Source organism: Heptranchias perlo, unplaced genomic scaffold (assembly GCF_035084215.1).
Source record: "Heptranchias perlo isolate sHepPer1 unplaced genomic scaffold, sHepPer1.hap1 HAP1_SCAFFOLD_52, whole genome shotgun sequence".
Lineage (NCBI taxonomy): Eukaryota > Metazoa > Chordata > Chondrichthyes > Hexanchiformes > Hexanchidae > Heptranchias > Heptranchias perlo.
In genome coordinates, this window is record NW_027139537.1 from 8,065,318 (window position 1) to 8,081,551 (window position 16,234).

The following is a 16,234-nucleotide window of genomic DNA, read 5'->3' on the forward strand; positions in this document are numbered from 1 at the left end:
TGTCCCTGTTGGAATCAGCAGCCCTTCTATGTACCTGTAGATTATAAGTATGATGTTGGCGTTTTGATAATTGAACAGTCCCGCCATCTATCCCCATACCCTATAATTACTGGAGAAGGAATCCCAATTATTGTGAGATCTGCCTGGGAGAGGGATTCGATTCTGTTCATTCCATGATTTGTAGATGAAGTGAACAGTGCAGGTGGACAGGTGGAGAATTGGATGATCTGTAGAAACATTAAACTATTCCACAGAGGCTTCACTATTTAACAAACTAACACTGAGAATAGGATCGGTGGAACACGGGGCTGGTGAACAGAATACAGGCACAGGATGATAGGATTTGATCGGATATGAAAATGGACTTGAGAAAGAGAGTAGAGTGAGTGATAGAGAGGGCGACTGAGAGGGAAAGCGAGAGGCTGTGGTGTGAATAATTCATCAGAATGAACTGCTGAAACTTCCAGTACAATTAAATATAGAAAATGTGATTTGAAGGTGTTATTATGATGTGGTCAGATTGGGTGAGTTTTTATTGTGGGACTCGCTCCTCATGTTTATATCCCTGTCAGGTCCTCAGTCTGTTTTTGTGAATGTTCCTTGTTTTCCAACTTAACACTAAACATAATTAAAATTTACTTCAAGAATAGAATCAGAAATTTCTTGATTGTAATCAATTATTCGGAAACTGTATTTTTCAAGCTCGGATCAGTTCAATAACAACATGATTAATTTTATTAATACTTTTCATTTTAAGTTTCATTGAATTTGCAAATTAAATTTATTAAACACATTTTGTACCAAACACAGGTTCCCTGACACCAATAACTACAGAAATGAACTGTTAAATGTAATAGTTGGATTGTGTACAGTCTCTCCCTGTGAATCCCAGCCTCTGCTCACACTGCAATGAATCATCTGTCTCGTCGGTTCCTTCAGTTTGTCCGTTCTCCCAAACCATCTACTCCTGACTCCTCTCCAGCTCCGACACGTTCATGTACACTACTCTTTTCATTGACTCCCTCCAATTCTGAATCACTGTCGACTCTCTTAACCCAGAGCAACACACAAGCTGCACCTCCCCGTCTCCTCACCTTCCTGACCCTTCCCTCTCCCGTCCATCTGGAGCCCAAATCCTTCTTTAATCCACTGGGCTCCCGGTGTGTAAAACCCCAGCTCCCTTCCCCACCGGCACTGCGCCCTCACTCAGCCCTTCCAGTGGATCCGGTGCTCACTTTATTCACTTTCTGTATCCATCTCCCAATTAATTATTGATCATTGTGTTTAAAAACATCTCTCTGCCCGAAAGCGCTGCCCAGGTCAATCAATCACTTTCCACCCTTCGATGCAACAACGAAGCTGGAAATTTCACCCAGATCCTCTCAAACTGCTGCTTTGTCTCCAGGTCTGATCAGTAATTTCTCTGATTCCTTTTCTCTCTCTTACAGTTAATTTGGTGGCGATTGTGATCCTGTCCAGAGGAAAGTGCGGTCTCTCCAAATGTATCAGTGTCTACCTGGTGGGAATGGCAGTGGCCGATCTCATGGTCATTATCAATGATCCGATATTGATAGAGATTAATGCGATGTATCTCCCACTGTCATTCCTGGACATTACTCCCGTGTGTAGTTTTATTATATTCTTGAGTGGTGCAGCCACGGATGTTTCTGTCTGGCTCACGGTCGCTTTCACCTTTGATCGATTTGTGGCCATTTGTTGTGAGAAGCTGAAAACTAAATATTTCACCGAGAGAACGGCGGCTGTGGTTCTGGGAACAGTGAGTGTGCTGGGCTGTTTGGTGAATGTCCACTGGAACATTTTATATGATCCTTACATTATAATTAATGATGTTCCCTGGTTTTGTGAAATTAAACCGATCTTCCGTACTTCCCCCGCATGGGCCGCATTTGACATATTTCACCGCATTTTAACCCCTTGTGTCCCGATCTGTCTGATTTTGCTGTTCAATGTTCTGACGGCCAGGCGTATTTTAGTGTCCAGTCGAGTCCGCAGGGGACTCCGGGGCCGCAGTAATGGAGAGAATCAGAGTGATCCAGAGATGGAGAACCGAAAGAAATCCATCATTTTACTCTTCAGTATATCGGGCAGTTTTATACTGTTGTGGCTGACACGGGTTGTCTTTTCCATTTATCTCCGAATTGCAGAAATTCGGACTTATTACTCCTACTCTGACCCTCGTTATATCACTCAACACGCAGGGACCATGCTGCAGCTTCTCAGTTCCTGCACAAACACGTGAATTTATGTCCTGACCCAGACTAAATTCAGAGAGGAGCTGAAGAACGCGGTGAAATACCCACTCAATTTAATTGTTAAATTAGTGAAATCATAAAAAGAACAGAAGGGTTTCAAGCACTAGAACTAAATCCCATTTCATACTCCATCCCCTACACTTCCCGGGGGATGGAAAGTACATTTTATATTAGCAGCACAGAGTCCTGAAATGATCTTAAATCTGATTCTGAGATTATATTTTATTGATAATCTGACCTATTGTGGCGGGATTTGCTTTGCAGATGATCCGTGAATTGTTGCTCAAAATAGCGGCGCTAAAGAGCTCAGCTGGACTTTAATTAACTGACCGCAAGACAAAATGGGCAAAGCTGGAAATCAAAGTCACTTCTGTGGACCTGATCAGGATGTGTGTACTTCACATAAATGGTGAGAGAGAGGGAGAGAGGATGGGAGAGAGAGAGGGGAGACAGAGAGAGGGACAGAGAGAGAGAGGGGAGGGGGAGAACGGGAGAGAGAGAGAGAGTGAGAAAGAGGGAGTGGGGGAGCGAGAAAGAGCGAGAGAAAGGGCGAGGCAATTAGAGTGAGACAGAGACAGAGAGAGGGAGACAGAGAGAATGAGATAGGGAGAGGCAGAGACAAAGAGAGAGTTGGAGAGAGACAGGGAAGAGAGAGACAGAGAAAGAGAGACATAGGGGAAGAGAGAGGGAGAGAGAGTGGGAGAGAGAGAGAGAGAGAAAGAAGGAGAGGCAGAGAGACAGAGAGGGCGATATAGAGAGAGGGAAGCGAGGGAAAGAGAGAGACAGAGAGAGAGAGACAGAGAGAGTGGCACAGAGAGAGGCCGAGAGAGAGAGAGAGACCAGGAGAAAGACACAGAGAGAGGGAGAGACAGAGAGGGCAGAGAGAGGGAGAGAAAGAGACAGAAAGAGAGGCAGAGGGAGAGAGACGAGAGACAGAGAGAGGGACAGACAGAGAGAGAACCTTAGGACAAAATAAATGTACCACTGAGAAAACTGCAGAAATAAAGAGGGGCAGAGACAGATTTACTCAGAGACGGAGAGAAATAAAGAGTAAGTTATTAAGACAAGAGAGAACAATAAAGAGAGAAAGAAATCATATCGATATATATATTTCTGTATATATATATACACACACATAATGAGAGAGAGACACTGCCAAATAATTACGAAGTGAGAGAAGAGGAGAGGTAAACAGACAGATGAAATCAATTCAAAATAACAAGAGACTGAGAGAGAGTCAGAGCAGGAGAGTGTCAGACATAAAACGACAAAGAGAAAGAGAAAAAGAGATACAGAAAGCAGGGAGAAAATAGAAAAGTGGAGAGAGGAGGAGAAATACAAATATTAAAACAGAGACTGAGAAAGATGGAATGAAATACAGAAACAGGTTCAAAGAAGAGTTCGAGAAGTCAAATAGAAACAGAGAGAAAGAAGTAGGCAGAAGTAGAGCTGGAGAGAGTGAGAAGCAAACAGAATGAAATAAAGACAGATGGAAAGGGAAGGAGGAAGAGACAGATAGAGAGAAGGAAAAGGGAAAAGTCGATCCACAGAGAGAAACAAAGATAGAGGTGATGCCGGGAGGCTGCACAATAAAGTCACTCAGCCTTGTGTACCTGACCCTGACCATTACTTACTGCAGGAGTTTCCCAGCTGCTCTGTGTAGTAAACATTCATCTGATAAACGAAAGCCTGAGACTAAATCCGCTTCAGCATGTCTGAAGGAAAAGAACGATTAAAAGGAGGAAGGGCTGTTAGAAGGATTGTTAATGACACGTTGTGAAAGACCATACAGCAGAGGATAGATCACCAGAGCAATAATAACGATTCCAGGAGGGCTAGAGGTGGTTTGAACTCCTGCTGGCTTGACTTGGCTACGTTGTGGACACTGAGAGAAAACAAGTGAATTGTCAATCAATCATGGGTTGTATTTGTAGGAAACTATTTTTGATAAGCTAACGCACCAGAGGTGTGGTTCTATGTTACAAAGAAGCTGGGCAGAAGTTGAGTGGGGAGAGACGCAGATCCACCAATGCCGCTCAAAACTCATCTTTCGCTTCCTGTCAGCACCACCTCACCTGGAATCTTCCTGACTGCTCGCTACCTCCCAGCTTGATGCCTCGATGCTGGTTTACAGATTGCCTGTGAAGCAGATGACCTGGATGCCAGAGTGAGACAGGCTACACGACAACGGTATCCATCAAAACGCCTGGAATCTTCCAGGCAAGCTTGAGTCAACCATAAGGATATAACTTTCGTTATCAGCTTAGTCGAAGATCGACATTGGATTTCCAAACGGTTATGCATTTTGGGAATTCAGACTATGTTGTTTTATTGGTGTTAAAGCAATTCTGAATCGGGTATAATCCCCAGATGTTGATTAAATTCTAATGTAAATTTTTCTAGTGTATTAAGAATAATAAATGATTGTTTTGTTCATAAATCCATGGTTTGTGCCTGAAGTTTGTTTATGAGAAAGAGCCCATTATTTAAACATAGATTTTAACCTTTTGGAGATAAAAAGGCACTGCCCCAAATTAAAGTGTAAAATCACTTTGCACCTTTTTGCTCCTCCATCTGTACCATGTGTAACATTCCCAGTGAGCTGCTGTATTCTTTAATAAATCACAATGTACTCTTACCCCTTCTGCTATCTTGCTAAACTGGACAGGGTCCTGCAGCACTCTCCTGTTCTGTTACTGTTACAAATAATGTTATTGTTTCAGATTAAAGAAAAATATGAATAAAGGAGAAATGAACCAAATCCTGGATCAGAACAGCATTCAGATTGAGTCCAATTTTACTCTGATTTATTTAATAGAAGATAGAATTACAAACTCTACACAAAATGGCTCATTTGACCTTTCCTCCGAATGTTTCGTCATTCCTTCTCCATAAGCATTACATCTAAATAACCAAATGTTAATCCATTTTTTTGGAGAAGTTCACAATTTGGTCCTTGATTTCCTCACTGCTCCGTTGTCTTTGTGTTAAAGACCAGCTAGTGCCAGTCTCACTCCGTTTGTATCTTTAACTATAGTTCAACAGTGATTTAACAGGAACAGCAAATGAACCCTCTCCGTGTCTCACAACACAGCTGGCTTCATCTTGCCCCTCAGTAAGATGGTTGCCTTATTGGTGGCCATTCGGTTTCAGGATCAAAGCGTCCAATTTGTTCAATATGACCATCTTGTCCCCCAGTAATTTGGCTGCCTTGCCCCTCAGTTAAATGGCCGCCTTGCCCCTCAGTAAGACGACTGCCTTACTGGTGACCATTTTGTTTTAGGTTCATGACATTGAAGTTGTTGTTCATCGATTTAAGTTTTCATGGTAACTATGGCACAAGAGGAGACCTTTCGGCCCACTGTGCCTGTGCCAGCTCTTTGAAAGGGCTGTCGAATTAGTCTCATTTCCCCCTTTGCTCTTTCCCCACATCCTTTATGGAGGCTTTGAAATAGTAGTTGTATTATGCAAATACATATATATGTACATGTGCAAATTGATGTTGTAGTAGTTGCTGTAAGATATAAATACAAGTTGTTGTCGATTAAGATTGTCTCTCAATCTTTTACCACTTAGATTCTTCTCCTTTATAAACTGGACTTTGTTTCAGTGTTAATGAATGTTGCTGAGAGATTGTCCCTGTAACTGATGAGGGATCTTGCTGTGTGTTAGGTTTTTTAAATAACTTTTTGCTTTGGCTCTTTTGAATGTCATGAATTTGTTTGAACTCTTTGGCTGATTGGAAAAATCCACAAACTGTAATTTGACCACAAACTGCAGGCTTTCTCTCCACAGGGCACTGACCGAGGTCTTTAACACAGACTGCACCCAATGAGACTCACGTGAGTTTTGTCTGGGTCAATGTGGGATCAATGGGAGCACTGTGGGGTCACAGGTTGTTGTGGGATCACTGGGATACTGCAGGTTCACTGGGATATTTTGGGATCACTGGGACACTGTGGGATAAGTGGGACACTGTGGAATCATTGGATTAATGTGGGAGCACTGGGACACTGGCGACCACTTTATTTAAGATGACCGCCTTAATGGCCACCATTTTGTTTCAGCTTTATGGCGTTACAGGAGGAATTTCATTACCCATTCTATGTAATATGTAATATACATACACATAGAACACGTTATTGTATATGCACACGTTGTTGTACATAAAGAAAGTCTCTGAAAAGTTTGCACAGATGCAGTTTGGATACTGGTACCTCTGGGTACACCGCGGAATCACTGGGTGCACGGTGGGGACACTGGGGGCACTGTGGGATCACTGTGATCACTTTGAGAGAACTGGGACACTTTTGGATCACTGAGACATTTTGGATCACTGCGACAATATCACTGGGTGCATTGTAGGATCACTGGGTCACACTGCGATCACTGTGGGATCACTGGTTGCACTGTGGATCATTGGGACACTGTGCATGACTGAGGCAATATCACGAATGCACTGTGGTATCAATGGGTCACTCTGCAATCACTGTGGGATCACTGGGTGCACTTTAGATCACTGGGACACTGTGGATCAATGGGGCACTATCACTGGGTGCACTGTGGGATCACTTGGTCACTGTGGGAACACTGTGGGATATTTAATTACCCAGATGGGCCGAATGGCCTGTTTCTGTGACGTGCTGAATTCTATGTAATATTTATATAAAGATATACTGTATTGTATTTTACATAAAAGAAGCAGCTGTTGTAAAACAGAAAGAGTAGTCGGGCCGAATGGACACTGTGCTGTGCTGTACTGTACATTCGATGTTAAATATATATACATATAATATTTGATTATATATTGTATCATATTTTATACTCCAGAAGTTGTTGTCAAATAAGAAATTCAGGGCAACTTCTTTACCCAGATGGGCTGAATGGCCTGTTTCTCTGTCGTGCTGTATTCTATGCAAAATGTATATAAAGATATATTCGGGGTTAAATTCGATTACCCCCGAATCCGGGCGCGGGGGTCGATTAACCCCCACGTGATTAACCTGCACCCGGTCGTTGAGATGCAGACAGCCCGTGAGATTGGTGCTGTCTGGTGATTTCCCTGATTCCTGCGAGCAGTCAGGCCTGGCTGAGCTGTTCAGCGGCTTCTCACCAGCAGGGGGTCCCCGATATTGCGTGAGTGGTCAGCACCTCTTCAAGGCAGGCTGCACCTCTTAAAGGCAGCCTGCACCTCACAAAGTCAAACATTTGATTCAGATACAAACCTCCGGGGTCATTTCTTCTTGTACAGTTTTGATTTTCAGCTTCTTTTGAATTAAACAGATCATTGCTTAAAATGACTGGATCCCAGTCACTGTTTTGAAGGCATTTATCAGCCTGTCCTTTTCAAACTGATGAGTCTGTTTGGAATCTCTGAGAATGTTAATCAAGTCGACAATTTCTATAGTTTGTGAGAAAAAGACAACACAGAACCAGGATGTTCGAAAGTTCGGTCACAGTTTCGTATAGTATTTGTGAATTATTTATTATTTTATTTTCCAATAAGGATCTGGTTGAGCTTTACATTAAAACTGTAGTCTTACTGCTACTGATCTGTTTGTTCTCTTACTGTTTCACCAAATTGTTTTGCAGTTAAAGTCTAAAACAATGTCTGATGTAGTGTGAATCTGTCACCCTCTGAAGAGCAGGCACTATTAGGCACTGGATAGAACGAGTGGGCTGAGATAATCTGAAGGGGTTTCACTGTTCATTATCTGGAGCCCTTCAAATGTTACATTGATATCAGGACAAGCGGAAACACTGAGACATTGGGAGTGAAGCCTCACCTAACAGAGGAGCTGCTTTTTCAAGCTGAGAAATACAGCTGGTTTTAAATCAGCAAAATTTCATTAAAGTCGGCAAAAAGGCAAATATCTCTGAACTGTCGCCACTATCTGAAACACACGGACATTTTACTGATCGGGGAATAATGATCTTGTTGAAAAAATACAAATTACAAATCAATACTCATCTTTTTATAAATAACGACCTGATATAAATCATTCTCCAACCAAACAAAAGCACCAAACATTCCCTGGACATTGAGAGATTACGTGAGTGGGCAAAACTGTAGCAAATGGAGTTCAATGTGGGGAAATGTGAGGTCATCCACTTCGGATCTAAGAAAGATAGATCAGAGAGTTTTCTAAATGGTGAGGAGCTCGGAACTGTGGAGGAGCAGAGAGAATTAGGGGTCCAAGTACAGAAATCATTAAAAGCTAGTGGACAGTTACAAAAATAATTCAAAAGGCCAATAGAATGTCCGCCTTTATTTCAAGAGGGCTGGAATATAAAGGGGTGGAAGTTATGTTCCAGCTGTACAGAGCTCTGGTTAGAGCCCATCTGGAGGACTGCATTCAGTTCTGGGCACTGCACCTCAGGAAGGATATATTGCCCTTGGAAGGGCTGCAGCGCAGATTCACCAGAATGATATCGGGGTTAAAAGGGTTAAATTATGAGGACAGGTTGAATGGACAAGGCTTGTATTCCCCTGAATATAGAAGATTAAGGCGTGATTGAATTGAGGTGTTTAAGATGATGAAAGGAGTTGATAGTGTAGATAGAGAGAAATTACTTCCTCTGTTGGGGGAGTCTGGGACAAAGGGGCATAACCTTAAAATTAGAGCCAGGCCGTCCAGGGGTGATGTCAGGAAGCATTTCTTCACACAATGGGTCGTGGAAATCTGGAACTCTCTCCCACAAAAGTCTGTTGAGGCTGGGGGTCGATCCGAAATTTCAAAACGGAGATTGATAGACTTTTGTTAGGCAAGGGTATTAAGGATTCTGGAACCAAGGCGGGTAGATGGAGTTAAGATACAAATCAGCCATGATCTAATTGAATGGCGGAACAGGTTGAGGAGCTGAAATGTCTACTCCTGTGCCTATGTAACAGGCTCGTGTGGCTGAATGGACTCCTCTTGTTCGTATGTAACATGCGCGAGGGGCTGAATGGCATCCAGATCCTGTATAACAGTCTCGAAGGGATGAATGGCCTCCTCCTGTTCCAGTGCAACAAGCTCGAGGGGCTTAATGACCGAGTCCTATTCCAGTGTAATCGGCTCGAGGTGCTGAATGGCCTTCAGTTCCCGTATAACACGCTCGAGGGGCTGTATGGCCTGCTGCTGTTCCTATGTAACAGGCTTGCGGGGCTGATTGGCCACCAGATCTGGTGTAAGGGGCTCGAGGGGCTGAATGGCCTCCTCCTGTTGCTATCTGACAGGCTTGAAGGGTTGATTGGCGTCTAGTTCCTGTATAACAGGGTCGAAGGGCTGAATGGCCTTCAGTTCCCAGATAACAGGCTCGAGGGGCTCAATGGCCTCCTCCTTTTGCTATTTAACAGGCTTGAGGGGTTGATTGGCCTCAAGTTCCTGTATAACAGGCTCGAAGGGCTGAATGGCCTCCTCCTGATTCTATGTAACAGGCTTGAGGAGATGATCGGCCTCCAGTAACGATGTAACGGGCTTGAGGGGCTGAATGGCCTCATCCTTTTCCTGTGTAACAGCCTTCAGAGGCTGAATGGCCTTCAGTTCCCATATAAGAGGCTTGAGGAGCTCAATAGCCTCCTTCTGTTCCTGTCGATCAGCCGTGAAGGACTTGCCGTCATTTTGTCCAAGATGGCCACCGTACTTACAGCCATTTTGTCTAAAAATTAGAGCCGGACCTTTCAGGAGCGAGATTAGAAAACATTTCTACACACAAAGGGTGGTGCAAGTTTGGAACTCTCTTCCGCAAACGGGAATTGATACGAGCTCAATTGCTAAATTTAGATCTGAGATAGTTAGCTTTTTGGCAATCAAAGGTATTAAGGGATATGGGCCAAAGGCGGGTATGTGGAGTTAGATCACAGATCAGCCATGATCTAATCAAATGGCGGAGCAGGAACGAGGGGCTGAATGGCCTACTCCTGTTCCTATCTTCCTATGATATTACTTGTATGGAATTCCTACAGGCATTTGATAAGGTTCCACACAAGAGACTGTTGGAAAAAATGAAAGCGCATGGAACATGAGGCAATGTATTGACATGGGTAGAGAATTGTTTCGGAGATAGGAGGCAGAGAGTAGGCATAATGGGTACATACTCCAATTGGCAGCATGGGACTAGTGGTGTCCCCCAGGGATCTGTAACTGGGGTCTCAGCTTGTCACCATATTTATCAATGACTTAGATGAAGGAACAGAGAGTGGTATATCCAAGTTTGCTGATGACATTAAGTTAGGTTGCACAGTAAGTAGTGTGGATGCGATTGGAAAGTTGCAAAGGGACATTGATAGATTAAGTGAGTGGGCAAAACTATGGCAGATGGAGTTCAATGTTGGGTAATTCACGTTGGACCTGTGGTCAGGGTATTTTCCAAATGGTAAGAAGCTCGGAACTGTGGAGACGCAGAGAGAATTAACGGTTCATTTACGTAAATCAGTAAAAGCTAACGGACGAGTCCAAAAATAATTTAAAAGGCTAACGGAATGTCAGCCTTTATCTCAGGTGGCTGGAATATGAAGAAGTGGAGGTTATGTTCCAGTTATATAAAGCTCTGGTTAGACTGCGTCTGGAGTAACTGCGTTCAGTTTTGGACACTGCACCTCAGGATTGGCCTTGGAGGGGGTGCAGAGCAGATTCACCAGAATGTTACCGGGGCTAAAAAGGTTAAATTATGAGGACTGGCTGCAGAGACTGGGCTCGTATTCCACCGAGGATAGAAGATTGAGGGGCGGTCTGAGCGAGGTGTTTAACATGTTTAAATGATTCGATAGAATAGAGAGAGAGAATCAATTTCCTCTGGGGAATCAAGAACGAGGGGGACATAACTTTAAAATTAGAACCGTGCCATTCAGGTTCGAAATCAGGAAGCACTTCTTTACACAAAGGGCAGGAGAAGTCTGAAACTCTGTCCCCCAAAAGATTGTGGATGTTGGGGGTTAACTGAAGCTTTCAAGACTGAGATAGATAGATTTTTGTTGTGTGAGGGTATCGAGGGATAGGGAGCAAAGGCGGAGAAATGGATTTGAGGTACAGATCATCTGTGATCAAATTGAAGGGCGGAACAGGTTCAAGGGGCTAAATGGCCCCCTCCTGTTCCCAGTGGAAATGTTGAGAATATGTTTTGTTGAGGCTGTGACGTCTGGGTCAACCCCTGTCCAAACAAGGCAGGTCACATTTGGGAGTTTAATAACTTTGAAATGAACATTTTTCTTTTGTGACTTGTGCAACTTCGATCAATTGAATAGTTATGAAAGAGAATCAATGCAGTCATTCTAACTTCTGGCTGATAAATCTAGCAGAGGTTTTCGTAGTCTCGTGGTTATCGTATTCACCTCATACACGAAAAATCCCCGGTTCGATCCCAGGTGGGGCCATTATGTTGGGGCAGAATTTTTTCTTTCTCTGTGCAATAGCCGGTCCTGTTAAATTGAACACAAATTCGTGGTCTCACGAGCACTGAACATTTTCAACCGAGCCCTTAAAAATACAGTGTGTAAAATGAGAAGGGATAAAAAGTTCATCGCACAAAATAAATTATTAAACTTTTTCAACTTCCCTCAGTAGCCTTTCATTCTGCAAAATAACGTTATCGTTTAATTAATGGTAATTAAAACAATAATTGTTTTTTTTCTTCCCGCAGAGTATGAAGAATCCATGCAATTAATAAAACAAGTGTTCAAAAGTTGCTATTCTGACCGGGAATCGAACCAGCGCCTCGGCAATGAGAGCGCCGAATCCAAACCACTGGATCACCAGAGAGCTCAGTTTCCATCCTTATCAGATGTAACATGGATTGCCCTTTCTCTGTGATTCAGCTTTTAATCCTTTTTAGCTCCTGATTGCGGATATTCCCGTGATTAAACAGGAATAAAGTACAACTGGCTCAGGAAAACCCGGGGAGGTGGCATCCCGCTCACCGAGCCTTTACAGCAACATTTATCTTACCAAGCACTGGAGTGAGTGAAACTTTCTCCGGGGAGGGTCTCAGCGTGGAAAGTGTGGCCAGTGAAGAAAGCATTTGGTCGTAAGGATTGCCGAGTTGTTTGAAGCGCTGCGTTCAGGTCGCTTTCTCCTCGCGAGGTGCGGGTTCGAATCCCACTTCTAACATTGGTTATTTTGACTCCTGTTTTATTTTTACCTTGAGCTGCAGTTGATTTTTCGTCCCAGTTGATTTGCTCTCCCGCAATAACCATCCCGGTCTCCATCCACGGCACGTTTTGACGCCCACCGGCTCATCCCTAAACCGAGCTGTAAACGAAAATATGCTGGAAACACAAGGCGGGCATTCAACAACTGTGGAGCTGGCCACAGTCACAGAATCAGAATGGCAACTTCCTGAGCGGGGGAGGCCGGTTCATGTGGAAAACGATCCGGACGAGAATGATCTGATTCATAAGGTTAGGGGAGGGAAATTAGGGAGCTCCTTCGGAACGTTAATGACTTGAAAATGAAGTCTTTTTCCCGTGTAACTTGTGTGGTTTTGATGAATGAAATGTTTGTAAAAAGGCATCCGTGGAAAAAGATTTAGAGCTTTTTAGGACTCGAGGGGAAATGAGGAGATTTCTTTTCACACAGGGGGTTGTTACTATCTGGTAGCCACACCCTGAACGGGTGGTGGAAGCAGCTTTCATAGGAACTTTCAAAAGGCAATTGGACAGGTACTTGAAGAGGACTGATTTGCAAGGTTACGGGGAAAAGGCTGGGTTTTTTGGATGAAACTGGACAGCTCTTTCAAAGAGCAGACATGGCGGCACGGCCGAATGGCCTCCTTCTGTGATGTGATATTCTCTGATTCAATTCCATTATTTTAGTGTGGGACAGGAGAGATGTTGTTTAAAGAGAAGTAAAACTGTCCCAATCAGAACAGAGAGAGGTGACTGGTCAGTTCCCCTCTGTCTAGTATAAGTCACCAGCGGATTTTTGTGGGGTAGTGGTTATCAGTTCGCTTTGCACGCGAACGACCCTGCTTTCGATTCTGGGCGGACAATTTATGTTGCAATTGCTGTTTACATTCTATATTAATGAATTAGATGAGGGGACCGAGTGTAATGTATCCAAGTTTGCTGATGATACAAAGGTAGGTGGGAAAGTAAGCCGTGAGGAGGACGCAAAGGGAGGTGGACAGGTTAAGTGATTGGGTAAGAAGGTGGCAGTTGGAGTAGAAGGTGGGAAAATGTGAAATTGTCCACTTTGGTAGGAAGAATAGAAAAGCAGAATATTTTTTAAAAGGTGAGAGTCCAATAAATGTTGGTATTCAGAAGGAGTTGGGTGCACTTGTAAACAAATCACAGAATGTTTACAAGGTACAGCAAGCAATTAGGAAGAAAAATGGTATGATTGCCTTTTTGCAAGGAGGTTTGAGTATAAGAGTAAGGAAGTCTTGCTGCAATTAAATAGAGCTTTGGTGAGAACACACCTGGAGTACTTCGATGTAGTCTACATAGATTTTAGCAAGGTTTTTGACAAGGTCCCAATTGGCAGACTGGTAAAAAAAGATGTGATTGCACTAGAGAGGGTACAGAGGAGATTTACGAGGAGGTTGCCAGGGCTGGAGATTTTTGGCTGTGAGGAAAGATTGGAGAGGCTGGGGTTGTTTTCTTTGGAACAGAGGAATCTGAGGAGTGATTTAATTGAGGTGTACAAAATTATGAAGGGCCGAGATAGAGTGGATGGGAAGGACCTATTTACCATAGCAGGGAGGTCAATAACCAGGGGGCATAGATTTAAAGTGATTGGTAGAAGGATTAGAGGGGAGCTGAGGAGAATTTTTTTCACCCAGAGGGTGGTTGGGGTCCGGAACTCACTGCCTGAAAGGGTGGTAGAGGCAGAATCCCTCGTTACATTTAAAAACATACTTTGATTTGCACCTGAAGTGGTGCAACCTGCAAGGCGACGGACCGATTGCTGGAAAGTGGGATTCGGTTGGGTGGCTCATTTTCGGCCGGCGCGGACGCGATGGGCCGAATGGCCTCCTTTTGTGCTGTCAATTTGAGATGATTCTGCAAAAGTGGCAAGTGTTTTTTGTAAGAGCAAATTCCCTCACCGGGAATCGAACGCGGGCCGCGGCGGTGAAAGCGCCGAATCCTAACCACTAGACCACCAGGAAAGGGGTGGAAAGTTTCTAAATATATCTGGGAGTGTTTGCATTCCGTACAAATAATATTTATGGTTTCGTGACTCTGTTAGTTGCAAATGTATTTACATTAATCTGTATTATTTATTTATTTATTGAGGTGTATATATTGTAAATCTACTTCTGGCGCTGATAAGAGTTCATATAATTCCGCAATTAATGTTTCATTTGCGTTTTCACAATAACAGGACTGTCTCACTGGTTCCCCAGTGTCAGGGAGGGAAGTGTCTGATGTCCTCTTTTATTTAATGTTACAAACAGAAGACAAACACTCGTATTCGTTCAAAATCAACCTGAAGGTGGACACACACACAGAGATAAACACAGCCAATGATATGGTCGTAATGTTGGGACTGCTGCACATGCATACCCAGGGGCGAGTTTACTGCAATGATAGACAAGAGCGACGAAGCTTTTCAAGCCCGGTTAGCTCAGTCGATAGAGTGTGAAACTCAAATCTGAGGGGCGTAAACTCAAGCCTCATGTTGGGCGGATTCTCATTTAACCTTTTTATGTTGCTTTCAGGGGTGAACCCAAGCTCTGACTCCCCCCGACATCCCGTGCAGTGTCACCGCGCACATTGTGGCCGCGCCCGGGCTGATTTCTCTCTCTCTCACCCGGGACCGCTGAGTCTGCTGTACCGTGATCACCAACTCATCCAGTTTGTGAATTTAAACCGGAACAGGTGTCTCGCAAAGGGCAAGAGAAATAGGGAAGGCTGCAACTTCTGACAGAATCTCATTCCCATTAAAGGTTTGTGTATCTGAACCCCGAACACTTTCTGCAACTTTTAAAAGTTTTGACATTCACTGTACAGGACGCGGCACCTTGAGACTCGTCTCTGACACTCACAGTGATGCGTTGGGCTGTTTTCACTCGTAAAACAGCTTTTGTGATATTGTGATATTGTCTTAGACTCCCTCACCAGCGGAAAGGGTTTGTCTATCTCCCTTTCAAAATCCTAAAAAGCCTTCTATATTCCAGGGAATACAAGTATGCAACCGCTCCTCATAATTTAACCCTTCGAGCCCTGCTAACATTCTGGTAAATCTGGGCTGCGCTCCTTCCAAGGCCAATATACCCTTTTGGAGTAAAAGGGAATAAAATTTAAAATGAGCGTCACTGAGGATCAGTTTTCTATCACTCAAAGTTATCTGCTTAATGAAGTAAAAGATGCAGCTTACAAAGAATAAGGGAGCAGCTACTGTCCCCCTTTTTGGCAGGAGAAGAAAATCAACCTGGATGTTTATGGAGACCAAGTTCCAAAATAATGCTTCCGCCCGGGATCGAACCGGGGACTTTTCGCGTGTAAAATATATCTAATAACCGCTACACTACAGAAACCGATGGCATTTAGCTCAACACAATGGGCAACTGAATGGTGTCCTCTCTCTGCTCGTACTTGGATTGTGTTCTTTCAAGGACAGCAAGAGATTCAGACAGTGGCTGCTTCACCTTTTCTTTAAAAACGCTCAGGGTAGTGGGTTTGAGCCCCACGTTGGGCGAGTACCGTTTTAAACTTTTATGCTGCTTCCACCGGTGAGCCCCAGCTCTGACACTTCCCCTCGCCCCCCTCCGTCTCACCGCGCACGATGGAGCCGCGCCCGGGTTGAATCTCTCCAATTAGGTTTCCGCCCCAGTCGCAGCATGAAATGGTCCTTATCAAAGTCACAAATGATACTCCATGTGACTACCACCATGATAAACTATCCCTCCTCATCCTTCTCAAATACAATATCTCACCGTGCTGTTATGCAGTTAGACGAGTTTCCTCTCTCTGCTCTTATTTGGAATGTGTTGCTTTTCCGACTGATAACACTTAGTATCATCGTATTATGTTAGTCCAC